Raw genomic sequence first — 19,399 nt, 5'->3', positions numbered from 1 at the left:
TTGTGCACCATATTGTCCACAATTGTTGGCCCAGTAGTTAATAATTAACAAGCCTGAAAACCACATCGCTTTGAACAATTTTCCTTCTCATGCTATATGTATTCTTATGGTGCTCAACAGTTTCCAAATTGAACAGTTAAAACAATTGCCAAATTGAATCAGGTTGTCTTGTGAGTTTTAAATCAGCTTGGATAGGCTTCAGCACACATGCAATCGTAGTGACGATAAACAGCTCAGAAAATGGATACATCGATGAAAGGACAGATGGCTGGATGTTCAAAGACACAACATATTTAGCAGTTGGACGAGAACATCAGTGTCTATGTGTGTGCGTTATTCAAGCGCAATGTCATAATAGTCTCTTTCGACCTTTTCTAAATTACAGTATTACTACTTCCTCTTTTGCCAACATTGTATCTCACCTGTATGCATCTATGAAGTTTATAGTAAACAGTGAGGCATAAAAGCAATGCAAACTCTCTAAAACTGCTATGAAATGGGCAGTGACAACTTCATAAATATTTACTGCATAATCATCGCATACAATATGCTATTTATAGAATAAAAAAAATATAGGGGAACCCTCATTTGTTTATCTTGACTATAGACAATTATTGGCTGTTTAAAACATGTGGAGCGTGTTTATCAACTACAACAAAGCAGCAGATGCTCACAAGAGGGAGGCTCTCTGCTTAAGAATCTGTTCCTCCAACCCCCACTCACCCTTAATGCCCTCCAGGCTGCTGTGTGTTTGGATTAAGTTTAGGTCCCATGTCATATCCCAAAGAAGACCCACTGTCACTCCTTCTAAATATATGAACTCATTTGCCCCCACTTACTCAACAGGAAAAAATATATAATGGGAAAATATGTCATTTATCTGTCTGACCACAGGTTCTAAAGATATCAAGTGATTATAACTTTAATGTTGATTTAGTGGCCATAATTTTGAATATAATACATTTGATAAAAGAAGTATATACTTGCTAACCGATTTTACCAAAAACATTGTGAGAGGTAGTTTTAATGGAAATACATGCATACATACTCGCGAACATACTGGGGTTCAGATTTATTTTCTTCAGGTAACGCAATACAGGATTTAAATAATATAATTCGAATGAGTGAATTGACAATTGTAGAAGTCTACTTCAGTGACATCTGGACTAGATGAGGGGCGCTGTTCATTCCCCTAGCCGCTCTCCCGTTTTCTCTGTCTGTCTGTCTGTCTGTCTGTCTGTCTGTCTCACTCTCTCGCGCTCTCTCTTGTTCAATCCCTGATCACAGCCGCGTGGTTCTTTCCCAGCTAAATCTACGTCTCTTCTTTAATCCTGCAGCAATCACCACCAACAATGACATGCGCTGGTCATAGATGCAGGCAGATCTATGATCTCTATGTCAACTAAAACTGATTAGTACACTTAATTGCTCCTTAAGATTCAAATGGCTGCGCTGTGGTCACAATTGCTATTTTACTGGATGTTTACGAACGGATATGACAGGAAAAAAAGTGTTAGCGATGGATAATGCAAACTGGATAATACTAAAAGCTTGATGGCTTAATTTGGCATGTAAGATTGTTCTCTTTTTAAAATGTTATTTTTTACGACCCAGTAAGAGGTCTAAATCTGATTGCAACACATTGAAACCACATCCTTTGTAGCTGTCCGAACACTGATAAATGGGGTTGATACTTGGCAATTATCAAAAGATGATTAGCCGCTCATTAAGATACAGCTTCTGTTTGATAACGGTCTCCGCCACAGCAAGTTAAAGACATGGACAGTGTGACGTGACCTTAATCATAGCCTTTATCACAGGAGTGGAAATAGTGCACTAGCCGGGCAAGTTATTCCAGTGCGGTTATTTGTAGAGTGGAGAAGTATTCAAACAGTAACAATGTCAAATTCATACCCATGCGAAGGAGCAGATGACTGGGGAAAACATCAGCATGTCAAATGAGCATTGCTCACATTAAACACCTCTGTCATGAGACACACCAATAAAAGTATGACCATTAAGTAATCTAATAGCAAATTGCTGATACATCTGTTGCATCATTATTTTGCACTGTTTGAAACTAAAATTGGATCAATGGAGTTATCAACACTAATAGGCCAGATTCATTGATTTGATTCTTAGTAATTAATGCTCTGCTCATACTCAATAAAAATCAACAATGAGTGGTTTTGTCAAAATCATACATACATATGCTATTTTTTGGCCTCAACCATTTAACAGTCACACATTGACCTAAACCATACTTTGAGAATGTGGCCCTGTATTGTGATGCTGTAGTTCATTGTTTTGCATGTGATTAATAAGGTTACACAACTGGGAATGTGGATAACGCTGATAGGATAATGGAGCCTTTTAGACAAAGGACAGAAATATAATTGCCAAAACACATTTGGTAATGAATAAAGAACACTGTTATATATTTTTTCCTTTGTTTTATTGAGTCATCTCTGTTAACCAATAGTAATTGCATCAAAAACTGGTTCCTTCCCTTTAAAATAAAACAAACAAAAAATAGTATGCAATAGAAACCTCTCCAGTTGTATTATTATTGTGACTTCTTAGAGGATACTACTACCCTGAACTACAATTAGGTTTGCCCAAATCCATTGTTTACAACCTTAGATCTCTAATCTATTTTGTAATTAGACACTTTCAAAGAAAGCAACATTGTTTTCCATATGCATTGTTGTTCTATCTGTACAGGAAATCCTATTATTCTCTCACATGTAGCTGTTTTTGTTGACCATCAATCCCTTTGGGAATTCTCCTGTTATACCTTCTAAAGCCTACATTAATTTCCCCAGATAATTGTTATATTTAAAAAAAAAAACAATGCTAGGAATATGAACTATTACCTTTTGCAGGCAGTATGACTAAATTGAGCCAACTCATTGTTTCATATCAGTGGATTCCTTGCCCAACTATTTAAGATAATTCCAGTGCAAATGTTCAACTTTTGGCCACACTGACTAAACAATAGTAGTATTATCAACAGTTGAGACCAACACAACACATTCCTCTCTCCCCTCCCTGCCAGCAAGGGCGAAGATTAAAATGTGCTTGTGCCTGAATCCCCACAGTGGCACCTCCCCTCCCATCCAACAACTCCAAACCCTCTGCTATAATAAACCTCTAATCACTATATTAATGTCTTGGACTCTAATTTAGACAGCAAAGTGGCTTTACAGTGTACTACCTGAATAACTTGACTGCATTGATCCTTATGAGAAGAGGGGGATACAGAAGTGACCCAAATAAAGAGATTAACTGTCCACCTGTTACTGCAGTATCCAAAATTTGCCAACTCGGGATGATGTATGAAAACACTACAGTATACAGAACATATATCACAAGTTGAAAGATAGATGCATGAAAATTTCATTCCATGAGATTAAACAGTGTTTCCCACGGAGGGCTCTTTTATTATTTAATCCAGAGTCTTAGCGTTTCTAGGCTAACACAGTGAGATTGCCCTTTAAGAATGAAAAACCCCACCAAGCGGCAAAGGATCGATGCCATCACTGCAAAATAGACAGCAGATCTTGTATCAATACTGAGTTGAGAGAGTTATGGAGTGTATATTTTCCTAGAGTTGGTGATGAACTGAAGTGTCGCAAAGTGAATTTCAATTGAGAAAATGATCAATGGAGAAAGTCAGATAAAGGTTGTAGTTTTTTTTTTTTTTTAGCAAATCCATTGATGCGTCAGTTTGAAACCACCCAACATTTACACAATGGTTTTGTGCATAAATTAGATGGGAGATGCAAGCTTTGTGTAAAATGATATTACACATTATTTGATTGTATTCTTTGAGGACATTTATTAACTATTTTTCACCTTTTTTCTTGAACAACAAAGAATGGCAGTGTTGGCTGACAGGTTTATATTTTTGGCATCTTCTATTCCACTATATGGCCTACATAAAAAATACACTAATATTTAAAGTATGTATACAAAATGATATATTTTATTCCATCACATTTATCATAATCTTAGTTACTCGATACTTCATAATAAAACGTGAAGAAATTCTTTGTTGTTATAACGCCTAAAAAGAGGACTACAAAGCAGAAGAATAGTCCTGCCTTTACTGATGTGGTGGTCATACCTTAAAAAGGAGGTTGTGAAAATGAGACGCAGGTAATCAGAAACTCTTTAAAATGTGTACTACTGCTCGCTTAAAAAAAAGAGCAATTTAGTTATATTTAACATAATAACACGACTGATACTTAACTTATTTAAGACTTGATACTAATACTTTTGATACTTAAGCACATTCCTTAAGTTGTATTCCACAAGGTCAAAAAAGTATTTTTCAGTTAAAATAAATACCTGTACTTTGATCAAGTATTACTTTTAGGTCCTTTTTACAAGACTGTATATAAGCCGATGAAGTGGGTAGGGGGGGTTGCATGTGATTGGGTATGTGTGAGGTGTAAAATGCAATGGTTACCAGGCACATGTTGTGTTTTGGGCAGGAGGAGTAATCATGTTAATATTACCATATACATACAGCTATTTTGATGTCTTGATAGGGTCAAGATCTTCAAAGGTATTTACCTACTGTGTCCTTACTGATGAAGGCAGGGGGTAGTAATAAGTAATGAAAACAGCAGTTTGTGCTGCCATTTAGCAAAGGGGCTGCTGCTGTGGAATGTGAGGCTTCATTCATTCACATGGGTTAAACATGCATTTCTACCATCACAAAGCCCTGCCTTGTCCTCATTGTTTCTTGACACATGAGTAAAACACTCTTGCACAATATTAACTTCTGTAAGAAACTTTCCACAAAATAAATACAGAGACATAATGTGTTTGTGTGTGAGTGAGTGGGGTGAGAGTATTAAGAGTAACTTTACAAAAATCAATTGGAAAACTTACAGTCATAACAGAGTTTGAAGGTTAATGATACGCATATGGGATGCGAAGCACATAAGCTACTAAGAAAAGCCAAACAGTTACATGGACAAACCGGAATATGACACAAATAGGGTCTTTTGACCAATTAATCCTTCAGAAGATTAAATCTGCTGATTATAGCGCTTTAAAAGAATCATCAACATTGTCTTTTGTCCAAATATTCTCTTAGTCTCTCATACGTAAAACAGTACATGCGCACATTTGCCAAATGTTTTTATTTGCATTTTGTTTGCAATTTTTTGTCCCTAAATTTCTCTGTTTAAAAAACAAACATATACTGAAGGGCAATGTATTGCAAAACAGTCAAATGTCTTTAATTCATATATTTGTTGGAAGTGACAAATAAATGTTAATATATTCTGTACATATTCTTAAAATTTATAGGCCGACTAATCGGTAATTGGTTGTTTTTTTCATATATCAGACTCAGCCCTACTTGAAACATCAAATCAAAAATAATTCATTACAAAAGGCTACAGTGGTTTTATTCATTACTCAATTTGTAAGTACACAAGACTGTTTTTCCAAAATGTTATTTTTATTTCATTTTTATTTGCGCCTCAAGCCTCCAACGTGACTGTCCAGGAAGATAGTTGGTGAATCCCACTCTACTGTCTCTCATTTGCACAATGCTTCACAAGCACTGTTATGGAGACACCTTGGAAAACCTCAATGCAGGAAGACACTGTTGTTGTTGTTGTTTTTTTGTTGCATGTTTTCTCTTTTAACTGAATCGCATGTAAGGATCTAAAAGATTTCAATCTAGACCTTCTTCACATTTTCCATATAGCTTTGGTGACTAACCATGACCACTGTCATGACTGTCATTGACTCAGTCACCTTGGTTACGATAAATCATAAATTACTGGTGTGTCGTGCGGCTGTTTTTTTATGTGATTACACAGTGAGAGCAGCTGGCTGTCGATGGAAGAAAAAAATATCGAATAGCGTGTGAGGTGATCCTATCTACATTCTCCGTCCTCCTTTTCTCTTTTTCTTTCTCTTTACAGTGAAGGAAATAAATAGGCCTACCTCTATCACATCAAGTGCAGATAAAGGAGATCACAAATAAATACAGACATGCAGAAGGTTGTTTGAGTTGTTCGGCATACCAGAGACGATTGTAAATAAACATGCTTAAACCTGAGATAAGTGACAGTATGCAGTTTTGGTTTTGAGTGCGTGTAAATGTGTGCGTGCGTGCGTGCGTGCGCACAAGTGCGTGCGTGCGCGCAAGTACGTGCGTGCGCGCAAGTACGTGCGTGCGCGCAAGTACGTGCGTGCGCGCAAGTACGTGCGTGTGTCACAAAACCTACTATTCAACAAAAACTCCAGCAACATGAAAATTGGACACGCCTTGAGTCTTGATTATTTCTGCTAGATAAATTGTAAAACATCCAGTGAGCCTGCTTTGGCATCTATGCACGCGCACGAGCACATCCATGCGCACGCTCTCTCGCGCACTCCCTTACTAACAATGTTTTACATAACTATTGTGATAAGTCTGCCCTCAGGGGAGGATGGCTGGATAAAGATTTATGTTTTATCGTTAAATAACAGTTATTAAGACCTTTGGATTTATTTTTAACTTGACCTAATGTGTTTGCTCTGTGTTAGTCGGTCCCAAAATATAGTAACTTAATCTTACCAATCTTGTACATACGTCAAACGGATTGTTTGCTCTAGTCCGGAGGGGTTCCAGTTTTCTGCCGTTCAAGCATTCCTCAGAATGACCCTTTATCTGGATTTATAGTAAATGCACTTTTTTTTCTCACTCTTATGGGAAATGACTTATTTAAAGGAGGCTTACTCATCCATGCTACTCTAACGGCAGCAGAGAGCAAACACATCACATCAAATAACAAATAAATGTCTGCATTCACTTCCTTACCAGTTGAAACACCGTTGAAGCCCCAATACGCACACACAAAAAGACCGGTGCACCGCTCCAAAAAAAGCATAGGCTGTCAAGAGTCCAGATCCATCCAAGGAAAACAGGGATCAGAATATTATGCGTCTTCCTTTGAAGGCATTGACAGTCCACTTTGCAGAAATCGTGCAAAAAATAATTAATATCTCTTGTGTATTCCCGTCTCCTTATGTTGTGGAAGAGTACAGGTTCCTCTCTCACTCTACTCAGTGAGTGTCTCTAGTCTCTGTCGTTTCACCGGTGCTGCCTTCACTGACACTGTGGAAAGTTTACTTTCTTGAAGAACAGAAGCCGTATATGCAGCACAAGTGTCGATGATGTCGTTGTTTGTAGCTGTCCGCAATGAATTGCAAACTTGGCAATTGGACCATTATTAACATTGTGCTCGACATTACTTTATGCAAGATTTGTGTTTCATCCGTTCTCTCTGTGCTAAGGGACACACCATGGGAGACTTGGACCATGACTGATATCCATGTTCTCGGCCATCCATGCTTCATCTTCTTATGCATACAGCTGTCTCGTCCGTTTTTAGACAATACATTTTCAACTACACTTGGCCTTGTGATGAATCATTTGCCGTGCATGATCCGTTGTCAATTAAGTAGGAAATTTCGGAGCTTGGAGTTTGTCCATGAATGTATCACATACGGCAGAAAGGAGTCCTGAGCGAGACTTAACTCTATAATGGAGAACACCATAAAGTTTGTCCACATAGTAAACAGTCGTGCACAATGACACACTAAAAGTTGTCAAGTAATTAGTTATGTTTATTTCTAACATTAAAGTTATGATTAATGTGAACAAAAAGCTGGTTTCAGTTTAGCGCAAATTGCAAAGGCTCATTGAGTCCATTATACCTTCAACTACTACGCGCTGCAATTTAACAGCTCTTTTAATTTAAATTACCGTAATTTCTAGACTATAAGCCGCTACTTTTTGCTCAAGTTTTGAACCCCGCGGGTTGTCGTCCGGTGCGGCGTTCTATGGATTTTTCGTGATTTTTGTGATGACTTGATGACTTTTATACACTTGCAAAAATGCTGTGGACCGCTGTTTTGGAAAACAAAACTTATCTAATAGCTAGTCTTTTTTTTACAGTAAGCCCTCCTCTTGTTGCAGGTCTGATATACTTTGTACTGGGGATCACCTTGGAAATTTCTTGTAAGATAACCTACCAAAAATAACTAAAGTGAGGTGGTTAATTAGGTCATGTTTCCCTTGAGCCTCATGAGAAACAGGCAGAAAAGGGGTTAACTTCCTCGGAAGACTGGAATTTCTGGAGAAACAAGGAAGATAACTGTGATAAATGTGGAAACAGATTCACCTGAATGAGAAAAAACAAAAACATTGCCTTCCCACGCATTCAAACAGGTATTGTGTTCTCCAGTGTGTCTGTATTATGGTCATTGGTAATAACTGCCACTCCACAATGTTAGGGGCATTCTGCACAAAGCCCTGTTGACTCAGCATTTGTGCAATGAAAGTTAGAGAGCAAGAGCTAGAAAAAGGGAGTGAGAGAGAGAGAGAGGGAGAGAGAGAGAGAGAGAGAGAGAGAGAGAGAGAGAGAGAGAGAGAGAGAGAGAGAGAGAGAGAGAGAGAGAGAGAGAGAGAGAGAGAGAGAGAGAGAGACAGACAGAGAGAGAGAGAGAGAGAGAGAGAGAGAGACATTTCTAACTGCCGTTAGTGACTTTGGAGACACGACTTAAACTACCATTCAAAACACTTAAAAATGTGAAAAATAGCTATTGTTTCAATGAGGATAACATTAAATCAATCAGGCATACTCGAAATTGGTATATGATATATATATATATATATACGTGTGTGTGTGTGTGTGTGTGTGTGTGTGTGTGTGTGTGTGTGTGTGTGTGTGTGTATATCCGTGTGTTTGAGTGAGTGCACACACACAGTTATGACGTGCTAATACAAGTACACACCCACACATGTATGTATGGAATGTCCTTCCATTTACACCTATTCTACAATATTGGTCAACATTGTCCTATTGTTAATGATCTACAATGACTCACAGGAGGAAACAACCACACAGCACAGTCAATAGTCACCAGATCTTTCTCTCGCCTTGCAGTATGCTTCATGATTCAGATACTGTACTTCCTTGCTCCTGAGCTCTCTCGCTCTCTCTCTCATGCTTCCCAGTCTGTATGAATGTCAGGCACATTATACACCAAGGTGTCCTCTCTCTGGTTCCTTTGGATTCAATCAGCAAAAAGCTTCTCTGTCGTTTGCAAATGCCCTTTTGTCTGCTGGTCGCTCGTAGTGTTTTTGGAAACATACACCAGTGACCCCTCACCTTTATAGAAGGAGGATAGAAGTTTGAAAATCCTCCCTGAGCACTTGTCACTGCAATGGAAGCATAGATTTAAAATATATCCATGCGTTTGCACCAAGCTGCTTTTGCATGCATTGCAGACATAAGCACATGGTCAGGGGAAATCTTTAGAAATCTCCCTGCACAATCCAGCATAATAATGCGTGCTGCCGTATTAACCCCCACTAAAGGGTTTTTGAGTGTCCAAAAAAGTGCTATATGAATTATTATTATTATTAACGAGTGCACATTTGAATCACAAAATGTACTCAGAGCAAAGCACAGCTCTTTATGATAGGTGATACGGCAGAATCAAGCTCACACACAATACATCTTTATTAATGACACATTTTTAGTCAATTTGAAAATTTCCAAATGGTTTCACCAATATCATATTTTGTAAGTTAGTGGTGAGCTACGTCGCTGTGACAAGCATTTAACGGTGACTGACACCTTCAGCCCCTTGTGTTCAATTAGCTTGTAGTGCATTAGAAATTACAGGCTAATTGTGAGCTGGCAAAGGAGTGCAAGACAAGCCCTCATGTTGATACCTCAGGGAGATGATAAGATTGTGGAAACCGGGTGGGGGGGGGGCATGCACTTTGCTGCTCACGCAGACCATGAGTGCATGCATGCAGTATGTTTGCTCTGTATAGTGTTTAGGACAGCCCACATCACGGCATACTGCATTCAATATTTATAGGATATCATATTACCTTTGAACACGAAAAATCATAACACCTCCTTTTGGACTCTGCTGTCGTGTGTCTTTTTAGTGTGGTTGATCTGGACAGAATCAGTTTGAAAAGAATAAAATGAGACTTGCATAAAGTGTTAATTCAGGGAAATTCACAGTTTTTGTTTTTTGTTGTACTTTTTTTCATCCTTGAGAATTCCAATATGTCTTCAAATTGTTGCTCTCTTTCTTAATCATGTTGATATGATGTTTTTCAAATCTTCAGATAGTTGTCCATTTCTTGGCCCTCATCTTTTTAAAATGCTCACATTCCTCTTATTTTTAGCCTCTTCCCATCTCTAGTCTTTGTCCACCTTTCCTTTTCCATCTTATCACATTCCGTTGGGTGGGGAGGGGAAGTGAGGGCGTATCCACCCACACGAGCGATCATCAGTCTATTCATGCTATTTTAGCTGTGCCAAGCTCTCGGATGGGCCACAGCCTCCACCTGCAGAAAAACATCTGATCCGCCAGAAAAGTTGTTGTAGCACTGAATCTTCACCAAGTCAGATGCATACATGTTGACAATACATCACTGTGCAAACATAATCACACCATGCTGATAATAGCTAATTCAACAGCAGCAGGAAGGACAAAGGTGGATTGTTTAATTCTGGTATTATTCCAGGGTGTGTACAATGTGTGATGCAGGGAGGGGTTGATGAAAAGTCTTCGAGGTTTCAAGGGAAGGTGAATGATTGAAATGTCCCAGGTTGTGCTCTGTTGTTAATATAGTTAGGTGGCGTCATCGTGCAATAATAACATCATAATCCCATCTGGAATGAAAAAAACTGGGGCTGTGTTCTATAGTGATTGAGGCCATTTCCTGTCTGTCCATGTGTGTGCGTGCGCCTCTGTCTGTGTACATGAGGGAGAGGAGGGGGGGGGGGGGGGGGGAGAAAGAGAGAGTGCAAGAGAGAGAGTTTGTGTGTATCTATGGCAGTGCATTTTAAATAGCTGTGACTGCAGGAGGCAGATACAGGATCATACTGCAGCGCTGACACCGTCTTCAGTCCTCCTCTTCCTCCTTCACCCCCTCCAACCCCTCCCCTACTCTCTGTCTGCATCTCAGCAGAATTATCACCACAAACACACACACACAGTGTGACACGTGCATACACATGCATGCACGCACACACATTTACTCTATTGAGAGATGTAGTATTAAGTGTGATAATATGCAGCCACAAATCATATTCAATACACAGGATGTGGAAACAACTCAGACAGCTATTCAATCCTCTCATCTTTAAATATAATGCAAACGCAATATGGGTTCAAGGAGGAGGCAATAACAGCCACTTGAACACACACACACACACACACACACACACACACACACACACACACACACACACACACACACACACACACACACACAAGTGGAATTTTCTTATCAAATGTCATTCCATAGGTGTATTATACCTTTTCAGTTCAAATAAGAATGTGATGTTTATTCATAGAAAAATAGGAAATTAGCTGTAGTTTAACCTTGACAGACGTGATTTGTTTTACTGGTGACAATGACCCTTTCACATACAGCTGTCACAAGGCAAGTAAAAAATACACCCTAGCCTGGTACTGTACATCACATACAGGAAAGACTCTGTGTGTCTGTCCTCACATTTCAAAGAGAGTGTGTGTATATGATGAAGGGCAAAAAAAGCTAGAGTAATTATTGTGTACATTCATAGGCCACAAATATAGGGTTACACTGAGAGGCCTTGGAAACCTTTGAAATTAAAAACAAGACTTAGGGTTACAACAAAACGCACCAAATATTACACAAGAGAATATTAAATGTAATTCCATATTGAATGTCAGAACTGTATTTAATCTTCTTATGTGAGGCAAGGGCATGCAATGATTCTTTGCGTTGATGGTCCCATATTAGAGGAGCGTGTTTTTCTGTCATGAATGATGGTGTCATAATTAACTCTGTGCCCTGAACATGTTGCCTGTCTGACATTGTGTCTGACATTGAATTTTCTGACAGACAACTGCTCAGAGGCATATGATGAGAATGCTGGGGAAGCTGCTGAGGCTATGCACCATATAATATTGATTATCTTTTGTTTGCCTATCTGTGAAGCTCCTTGCCACAAAAGGAATTAACTCGTATTAGTGTTTAAAGTGAAGTGCTATTACTCGAATTGGTCGAAGTGAAGCATAGCATTTCCTCACTGGGTTTGACCACATCATGTGGAGCAAACTGAATGAGAATGAGATGATCTGTTTCTATTGAGACCTTTTGAATGGAGTTTGAATTTGTAATCGGATACATTGTTTTTTTATGGCCACTAAAAATATTGATCCGTAACACTTTTGGGCAGAACAAATTATTCTGACATGCAGAGTGACCAAATATACCGGAAATACAGTAGAAGTAGAAGAAAACGCCCTATCAACAAAGCATTGCTCCATCCATTTCTACTTTAAACGTTGGCGCTAACAAGTTCATCAAAATCTTCACCAATCACAACTTTCTGCCTGAGGAGCTTTGAACCGCTTAATCTAGCTCTATCTTGAATTCTTCTTTCGCTTCTAATTCATATCCTGCCCGAGGGGCATAGCCTCACCACTAATTACATTAAAACTAAATACAGGGCCGATTTCAAGATTAAGTCTCATCACTTTACTGAACGTGTGTTAAACTCAAGGCCCAGGGGCCAGATGTGGCCCGCCACATCATTTTATGTGGCCTGCAAAGACAAATTGTGCATCAAATTGTCTTCACCTTTAAAATACATATTTTTAAAATGTTTGAACAGTTTATTAGTCTGATTTGACAATGAGTTATTTGTCAGTTTGTTTTGTAGGTTACACTATTATATCATATGAGGAGTTCATACATTTATTTAGGTTGACAGTCATAATGGCCCTCCGAAAGAAACTATGACTACAATGTGGCCCGCGGCAAAAATGAGTTTGACATACTTAACTCACTCTTTCTTTCAGATAACTCCGACTCATTTCTCTCACCATCAACACTGTGGTAAAAAAAAATGAACCATCATAAGCTTTAAGCCTTACTGCTTGTCCACCTGCTTTACTGAATGCACAGTATCGCTACTTTTGTCCAAATCATCATTTCAATGAACAGAGCTTTTCCTGTTATAGTCCCAACATTAAAAATCCCTTCATTCAGTTTAAGGTTCTGTTCTTTGTTTTAAACCGATGAACCCACTTTCTTTCTTTCCTTTGTCTTTGACGCACAGTAGCTGAATTTACACTGACACCTTGTAAGGTATTGGCGCTGTTTTTAACCTGGGGCACAACCGATCTGGTACGAAATTCTTTGGATGAAATCTGAGAATTGTTTGTAAATACATACACACACCTCAAGGTAATATATTTCATTCTACTTTCAAATTCTACCACTAGAAATGCTCCCCCCCCCCCCCCCAGTTGACATTAAAACAAGACAACACATAAATCGTGTGTGTCAATCTTATAATCAGCGTGTGTTGTGTTCATTCTACCGTGTGTTTGACTTTCCTACTCATGCCATAGACAGCTGTTGTTTGCAATGTTCCAAGCGCTCAAACCCACTTTGTAATTAGACTGTCTTAACTGTTAAGAGGTGGGGGGGAACAGCACTACCAGCATAATCAGATTCTACCCACCCCCAACCATTTTTAAACACACATGCACACACACACACACACACACACACACACACACGCACGCACGCACGCACGCACGCACGCACGCACGCACGCACGCACGCACGCACGCACACATACATACACAATAAACTCAACCGAGAAGGCATCAAAACAGCTGACATTAAAATCTGCTCTTTTGAAAGAAGACCTAAGCAGTGTGTTCTATGTGTACGTTCATAATTAGTCAGTGGCCAAACATACGTGCATATCAGTTCATAAATAAAACCTGTTGCCTCAAGAAAAAAAAAAAAATGTCAACAACATACAACCAAACCACAATTCATAAAATCAATATTACTAATTAAGATTGTCTTAGCTATTGTGAGGAAATTTAATCTGTCATTTTAATTGAAAGGCAAGGTCTTTGAAGGAAGCAATAATAGATGGCAAAGCTGCATATTTTCCCACATAGAGAGGGGGATGGGTATTTTTGAACTCCTCCTTCTTCCTCTGTCTTTTTGCACTGTCTTTCCACATATCTTTGTTCAGTGGCTGCCCAACTAAAATAAGACACCTCTCTCTGAATGAAAGTATAAAAGAATTGTCTGAAACTGGCTGGAAAGTAGTCAATGTGTTTTTTTCATCGGTTCAAATTTGCACTAGGCCCTACAGCTTTCTTTCTTTCCTTTCTTTATTTATGGTAATGTGGGTGTGCTTCTGACAGTAATTTTTGTTTCTGATAGGGTGAATAAGTGAACAAAGAAATCGCTTGTTCTTTTTATTTTAAATTAGAAAACCTCAGAATTGAAGTATTAAGTATGTATTTGATATAGGTCCCTGTTATCCTCTTATTTTAAATCTGTTTTATGATGCATCTGTTATTGCTACAAACAACTTTTTTACAAGAATTAAGATCATCACGAGCCTTACCTTTTGCATTCTCATCTATCACTGGAATAATGCAAGTGGCTGTGGTACATCTCATAATTTAAAACCAACGATGACACACAACAGTATATTTCTTTATCTTTATGCAGTGGTCGGGCAGGGGACATAGGCAGCCATTCAACACCCCACCTTTGTCCCAGCTCCCTCACAATGCATCCATTCCTCTCACTTTTAAATCACTTAAAAGCATGACAAATGTGCATTGGAAATTCCAGAGCGTCCCCACTGAAAGCATTTGAAAATCTCACACTCTTCTGCATTGTGCTAACTGGACATACATCTTGGTAAAAATGTGTTCTTTAATTTGTGGACATCCTCAATCCGTAAATAAAATGTTTACTGTAACAAAGAAACAGTGACAAGGTTGTCTCTATAGAATGGTGTTATCTGTTTCAGTTGGGGGAGTTGTTGCATTGTGATATGGCTGATGACATTCACTGTGTCTGTTTACTGGTAAGAAAGGAGTTCTGTGGTTGCAAAGTGATTCCAGAACAGTGAAGCCGTTAGACTGAAACCCATAACAAAGGACTCTTGTCCACAACACTAATCAGATAGAAACGTTTCTTCACAGACTGGGAATTACTGTGTATTTCAACCATGTGATAGGCCATCAGACATGGTTGCACACTGTTTAGTTGTTTGGGATTTTGGTGACAAAGAAGATATAGGTATTGTCGGATCCATTCCTTCAGTATGTTTTATGCTTAGTATTTAGTTGGAAACATATTTCACTATGCACAGAGTTGACATTTACAGCATTCCACTTTAAGGTGTAGGTCATGACCGCAACAACAATTCTGAATGTTTTGCATTCCGCAATAATTCATGATGGGAACTAATTTATAACGTTTACCACCACATGAAAATATTTTATTTTTTGTGTGGAACTTATTTGGGTCACTCACAGTTTGTTCTCCCCTCTTCATTCCCTGTAATATTTACATAACATGTAACACACATTTTGTTATAATGCACTAAGTGCAAGTTAGTCATTGGCCAAATGTCTGCCTCTGCAACGTGACGATGCTCCTTCAACTCAGGGTACTCAACTTTGGGTTCAATAAGGAAATGTGCTTTTTTTTGTACTTGCCACTTGATAACATATAGGTACAAGTAGATTACTGACATTCTTTTGAAATGCTTACCTTCCTTTATACTGTAACAACATTCTTGCGCATTACAGCTTCTTTTGTTCTTGCCCTAATTATAGTCTTCTTTGAAGGCTTAACGGAGAGCAAAACATTCACTTGCTCTGCTGCCCTCCTCCAGAACTCACAACCATCTGACTGACGCAACACATTCTCCACAAATTTGAGAAAACATTGTATTTGTCATGCACATACACGCACGCACACATGCATTTGCATTGCATTTGCATCTGCATTTGACAAATAACAGTAGTGGACAGAGAATACATTTTTATTTACATGTTAATGCTGCATTCATTTTCCAAGCAGATGTTTTAAAATAATACATTGGCAGACAATAAATTCATCTTTTTGTGTATTCAAACTTGCATTACTCACAGCCAGTAGCACTTAAACAGATTCTGACAGTTGGGGAGAAAAATTCAAAGTGTCATCTTTAAAAAGAGACTAAAATATGGATACTCCAAATAGTTTCAAGAACAGCTTCAAATTTACTTTGGGTGTTTCGTTTAGGCGTTTTAGGATAAAAATGGCAGGAATCAAAAAGGGCTTAGCTCATACTGCTGTTTGCTTTCACTCAACCTGCGGCCCAACTGAAAGCATAGTTGCCCGACCAGTATAACTTATCTCAGTTGGCACAAATTCATTGTGTATCAACAATCACTACATGCAACAAGCCAGTAAGTTGGCCAGCATTTGTTTGTAGTCTGTAGTTTGTAACATTCCTGTTGAAAAATTGTAGCTGTTATGTTATGTTATGTTATGTTATGTTATGTTATGTTATAAATAACCACCACCAAACTCTTCTGTTGACTCACCACTAAGTCTTTGTGGTGAACTGTACGCATTGCTTAAGGTTTGTTGTTTTTCACCAACTACCTTGTGCTCTTACATGCCTTCCCTTCCACTAAACTCAAGTATAAACTTTTTCTCTTCATTTCACTGTCGCTAAAATGCATAACATCTACTAAAATGCTTTGATATCAACTAAAAATTGCTCTGTCTAACTTTCCCATTGAGCAAACACCAAAATTTTTACAGCGTGGGAAGACGTGATGGTGTTTTCAATTGAGAGTTGGAATTTGGAGCTTGTGACACTAACACGAGAGTTGCGTGCACTCAGCATTTCTCAGCCTTTTAAATGTGGAACAAAACATGTCGTGTTAACATGATTAGCAGATAGCATTAATTTTCTCTGGTTTGTAAAATGCGTCTGCCTTGCATAACTGGTTTCAGGAAGAGAAATTATGAAAATTACAACTTGAACTACAATTTATTTTTTGTATAATGTAAATGCAACATTACACCTCTGTTTTACGAGACATTTTTGTCTTATTACTTTTATTCCTTTATGAACCTGAAAGACTGAAGACGTGTCCGCTCAATCCCCAGTACCATCTGCGCCTATTTCCGGCACACAATGCAGAAGTAAACAATAATACCAAAACATTTGCAGCTAGCGATAAACTGTCTGCTTATGAGTGACATGAATATAATGTTTTATTGATGCTCGAAGGTATTACGTCTATTTGTGTCACAGTGTCTGTGCGTCACCATTTACATAGAAATATTCAAATCCAGGAGTAACTCTGTCTGCTCACACATGTAAACAAGTTATTTGGAATGTTTTAGGAATAGGAATTTTGACTTAATCCAAATAATCTTGGCTTTCCTCAGCATTTCTATCTTCTTATTTACTAATTACTTGCTTCTTACTTGTTTATTTACCGTATTTTTGTCCCCCCTCCCAGCAACACACAGAGAAGACATCTGCACTACCTCCACTTCTGCAGCCCAAACACACTTGTGTCTTTGTTTGGCCTTATCCCCATTGTCATGCTAATTACCTGTTTGCTCTGTTTTTGAGTCCCTGCTCACCATCCATCAAAGCGTCTCCAAGCTTTGCATCTCAAACTGCACATCTCTACCTGTAATTAGTTTTGGGTGGGAAAAATATGGACTTACGAAGGAGAAAAAAATATTAGGAAGTCACTGTGGCAGTTCTGGGATTAGCCTTCAACAGTATCTAATTGATCCGAGCAATCATGGGGATGTGGGTTCATGTGGTAGATGAAAAATGACTGCATGCTTGTGCATCATACTTGCAGAAGTTGTCGTGCTTTTACAGCCTGCACATACAGGTATGCACTGCAGATGCATATTGTGCCAGCAATTGCACAAATATAATGTAAAAAATTGTTGTTTTTCTTGCATCTGTGTCTGTAGAAATGAGTGGATGAGATATCTGGTGCTTGTTTTTGTAGTATGTGCATTAAGGGACTCACAGAAAATATCACTTGGGTTAAACCTTGTACTTGCAAAATAGTCACCTCTCAGGAGCCCCCTCCAAAATGACAAGTTTGTTTAACCATTAGCATTGCATCATAAAAGGAGAGCTCTTAAGATTGGTCAATAATTTGAAATATTATTATTAATAATAATAACAAAAAAATAATCATTCGAACAATCAGTAGTGACCTATTTTTATAGCAATTACATTATAAGTTACAGACTTCAGTATCACCAATTATACAAATTATACTTCGCTAAGTATGTCTTATGTGTCCTTTCATTATGCAAATGTGCACAATCCTTCAAATGAGTAAAATGTACAATTTTTTTCTCAGTTATGTGTGGAAACAGTACAGTACAGATGTGAATGCACTGACCTTCAGTAGCATAAAATGAAAAGAGTCCTCATGCCTTTGGTATTTGGATGGGCTTTCCCTTCGCTGAAGATGGACAGTCATGCATTATTGATTACAAAACAGTGCTGCATTATTATTTCATCTGTCAAGCCCACAGCTATTGTGCTATATGTTACAGCAGCTCACCTTTGCATTAATGTGTGTGACTTGGCTGTAAAGTTTTGTTTGTGTAATGCCTATTACCTATTCTCCGCAGTAACACCTGATGGGCTCCTATTATCTATCCCAGTGATTCCCAACCTTTATTGATGAAAGCACACTACCAGACAAAAACATCACAAAAAGGGGATACACGTCAATTCTATACATTTTGCCATCTATTACAAGACCATTCATTTGTTCTGTCTACCTCTAAGTAACTGGCATAGGTAGATTAGCAAAAATACATACATTGTTATGAATTATTTCTGTGCCATTTAAGTGAAATTTTATAATTTGCCACGGAACACTTTAAGAACTCTCACAGAACACTAATGTACCCCAGCACACTCATTGACAATCACTGATCTATCCATCAACCCATTCATCCCAATTCCTATCTACCTACCAACTCACCTGAATACAGTTCAGTTCTGTGGTTTGCATATCACCGTAATCGAATCTATTTTATTTCATTGATTTTCTGTTAGAAATGGCTTACAGTCCTTTGTGTTCACACACCCCAGCAGGACAGAGAATGTTGCCATGCACGTTACCTTAGTGCTCCTCCCCTGTGGGGATGGTCACAGGGGGAGCTACCCATGGTGACCACGGCTGTCACATGCTGTTTTCATGATGCCAAGGAATGATTGGTTTTGTGGAGCTGGAGTGTGGACTCTTGACAACGCAGTGGTAAATCATGCCACACCTGGGAGAGGAAACATTGGCAGAATGTGAAATCTTGGTGAACAAGGTCACTCCAGAGGTCATGATGAGATGCTACCTGTCTCTTTGTCATTGCATTTCACAGAGCGGTTGAGTACTGATTAAATGGAGAATGTTACGGCTGAATTTGTTCTTTGTTTGAGAAGAGCATGACTGTCTGTTTGACTCTGTCATCAATATT

At 38.5% G+C, this 19,399-nt stretch overlaps 1 protein-coding gene across 3 annotated transcripts in view; it reads right to left on the bottom strand.

Annotated features, from left to right (window-relative positions):
- Positions 1 to 7,096, bottom strand: part of LOC147052313 (zinc finger protein 516-like) — a 37,312-nt gene extending 30,216 nt beyond the window's left edge. For all 3 annotated transcript variants that reach the window (XM_085918168.1, XM_085918169.1, XM_085918167.1), the window contains exon 1: positions 6,833 to 7,096. The gene's annotated coding sequence lies outside the window, so the exon portion shown is untranslated. The remainder of the gene's footprint in view (positions 1 to 6,832) is intronic.
- Between the last annotated feature and the right edge of the window lie 12,303 nt (positions 7,097 to 19,399).

This window comes from Syngnathus leptorhynchus, chromosome 8 (genome assembly GCF_054491065.1).
Source record: "Syngnathus leptorhynchus isolate UIUO chromosome 8, UIUO_Slep, whole genome shotgun sequence".
In the NCBI taxonomy this organism is placed as follows: Eukaryota; Metazoa; Chordata; class Actinopteri; order Syngnathiformes; family Syngnathidae; genus Syngnathus; species Syngnathus leptorhynchus.
The sequence above is the reverse complement of the archived record's forward strand: the minus strand, read 5'-3'. Positions and strand labels throughout refer to the sequence as shown.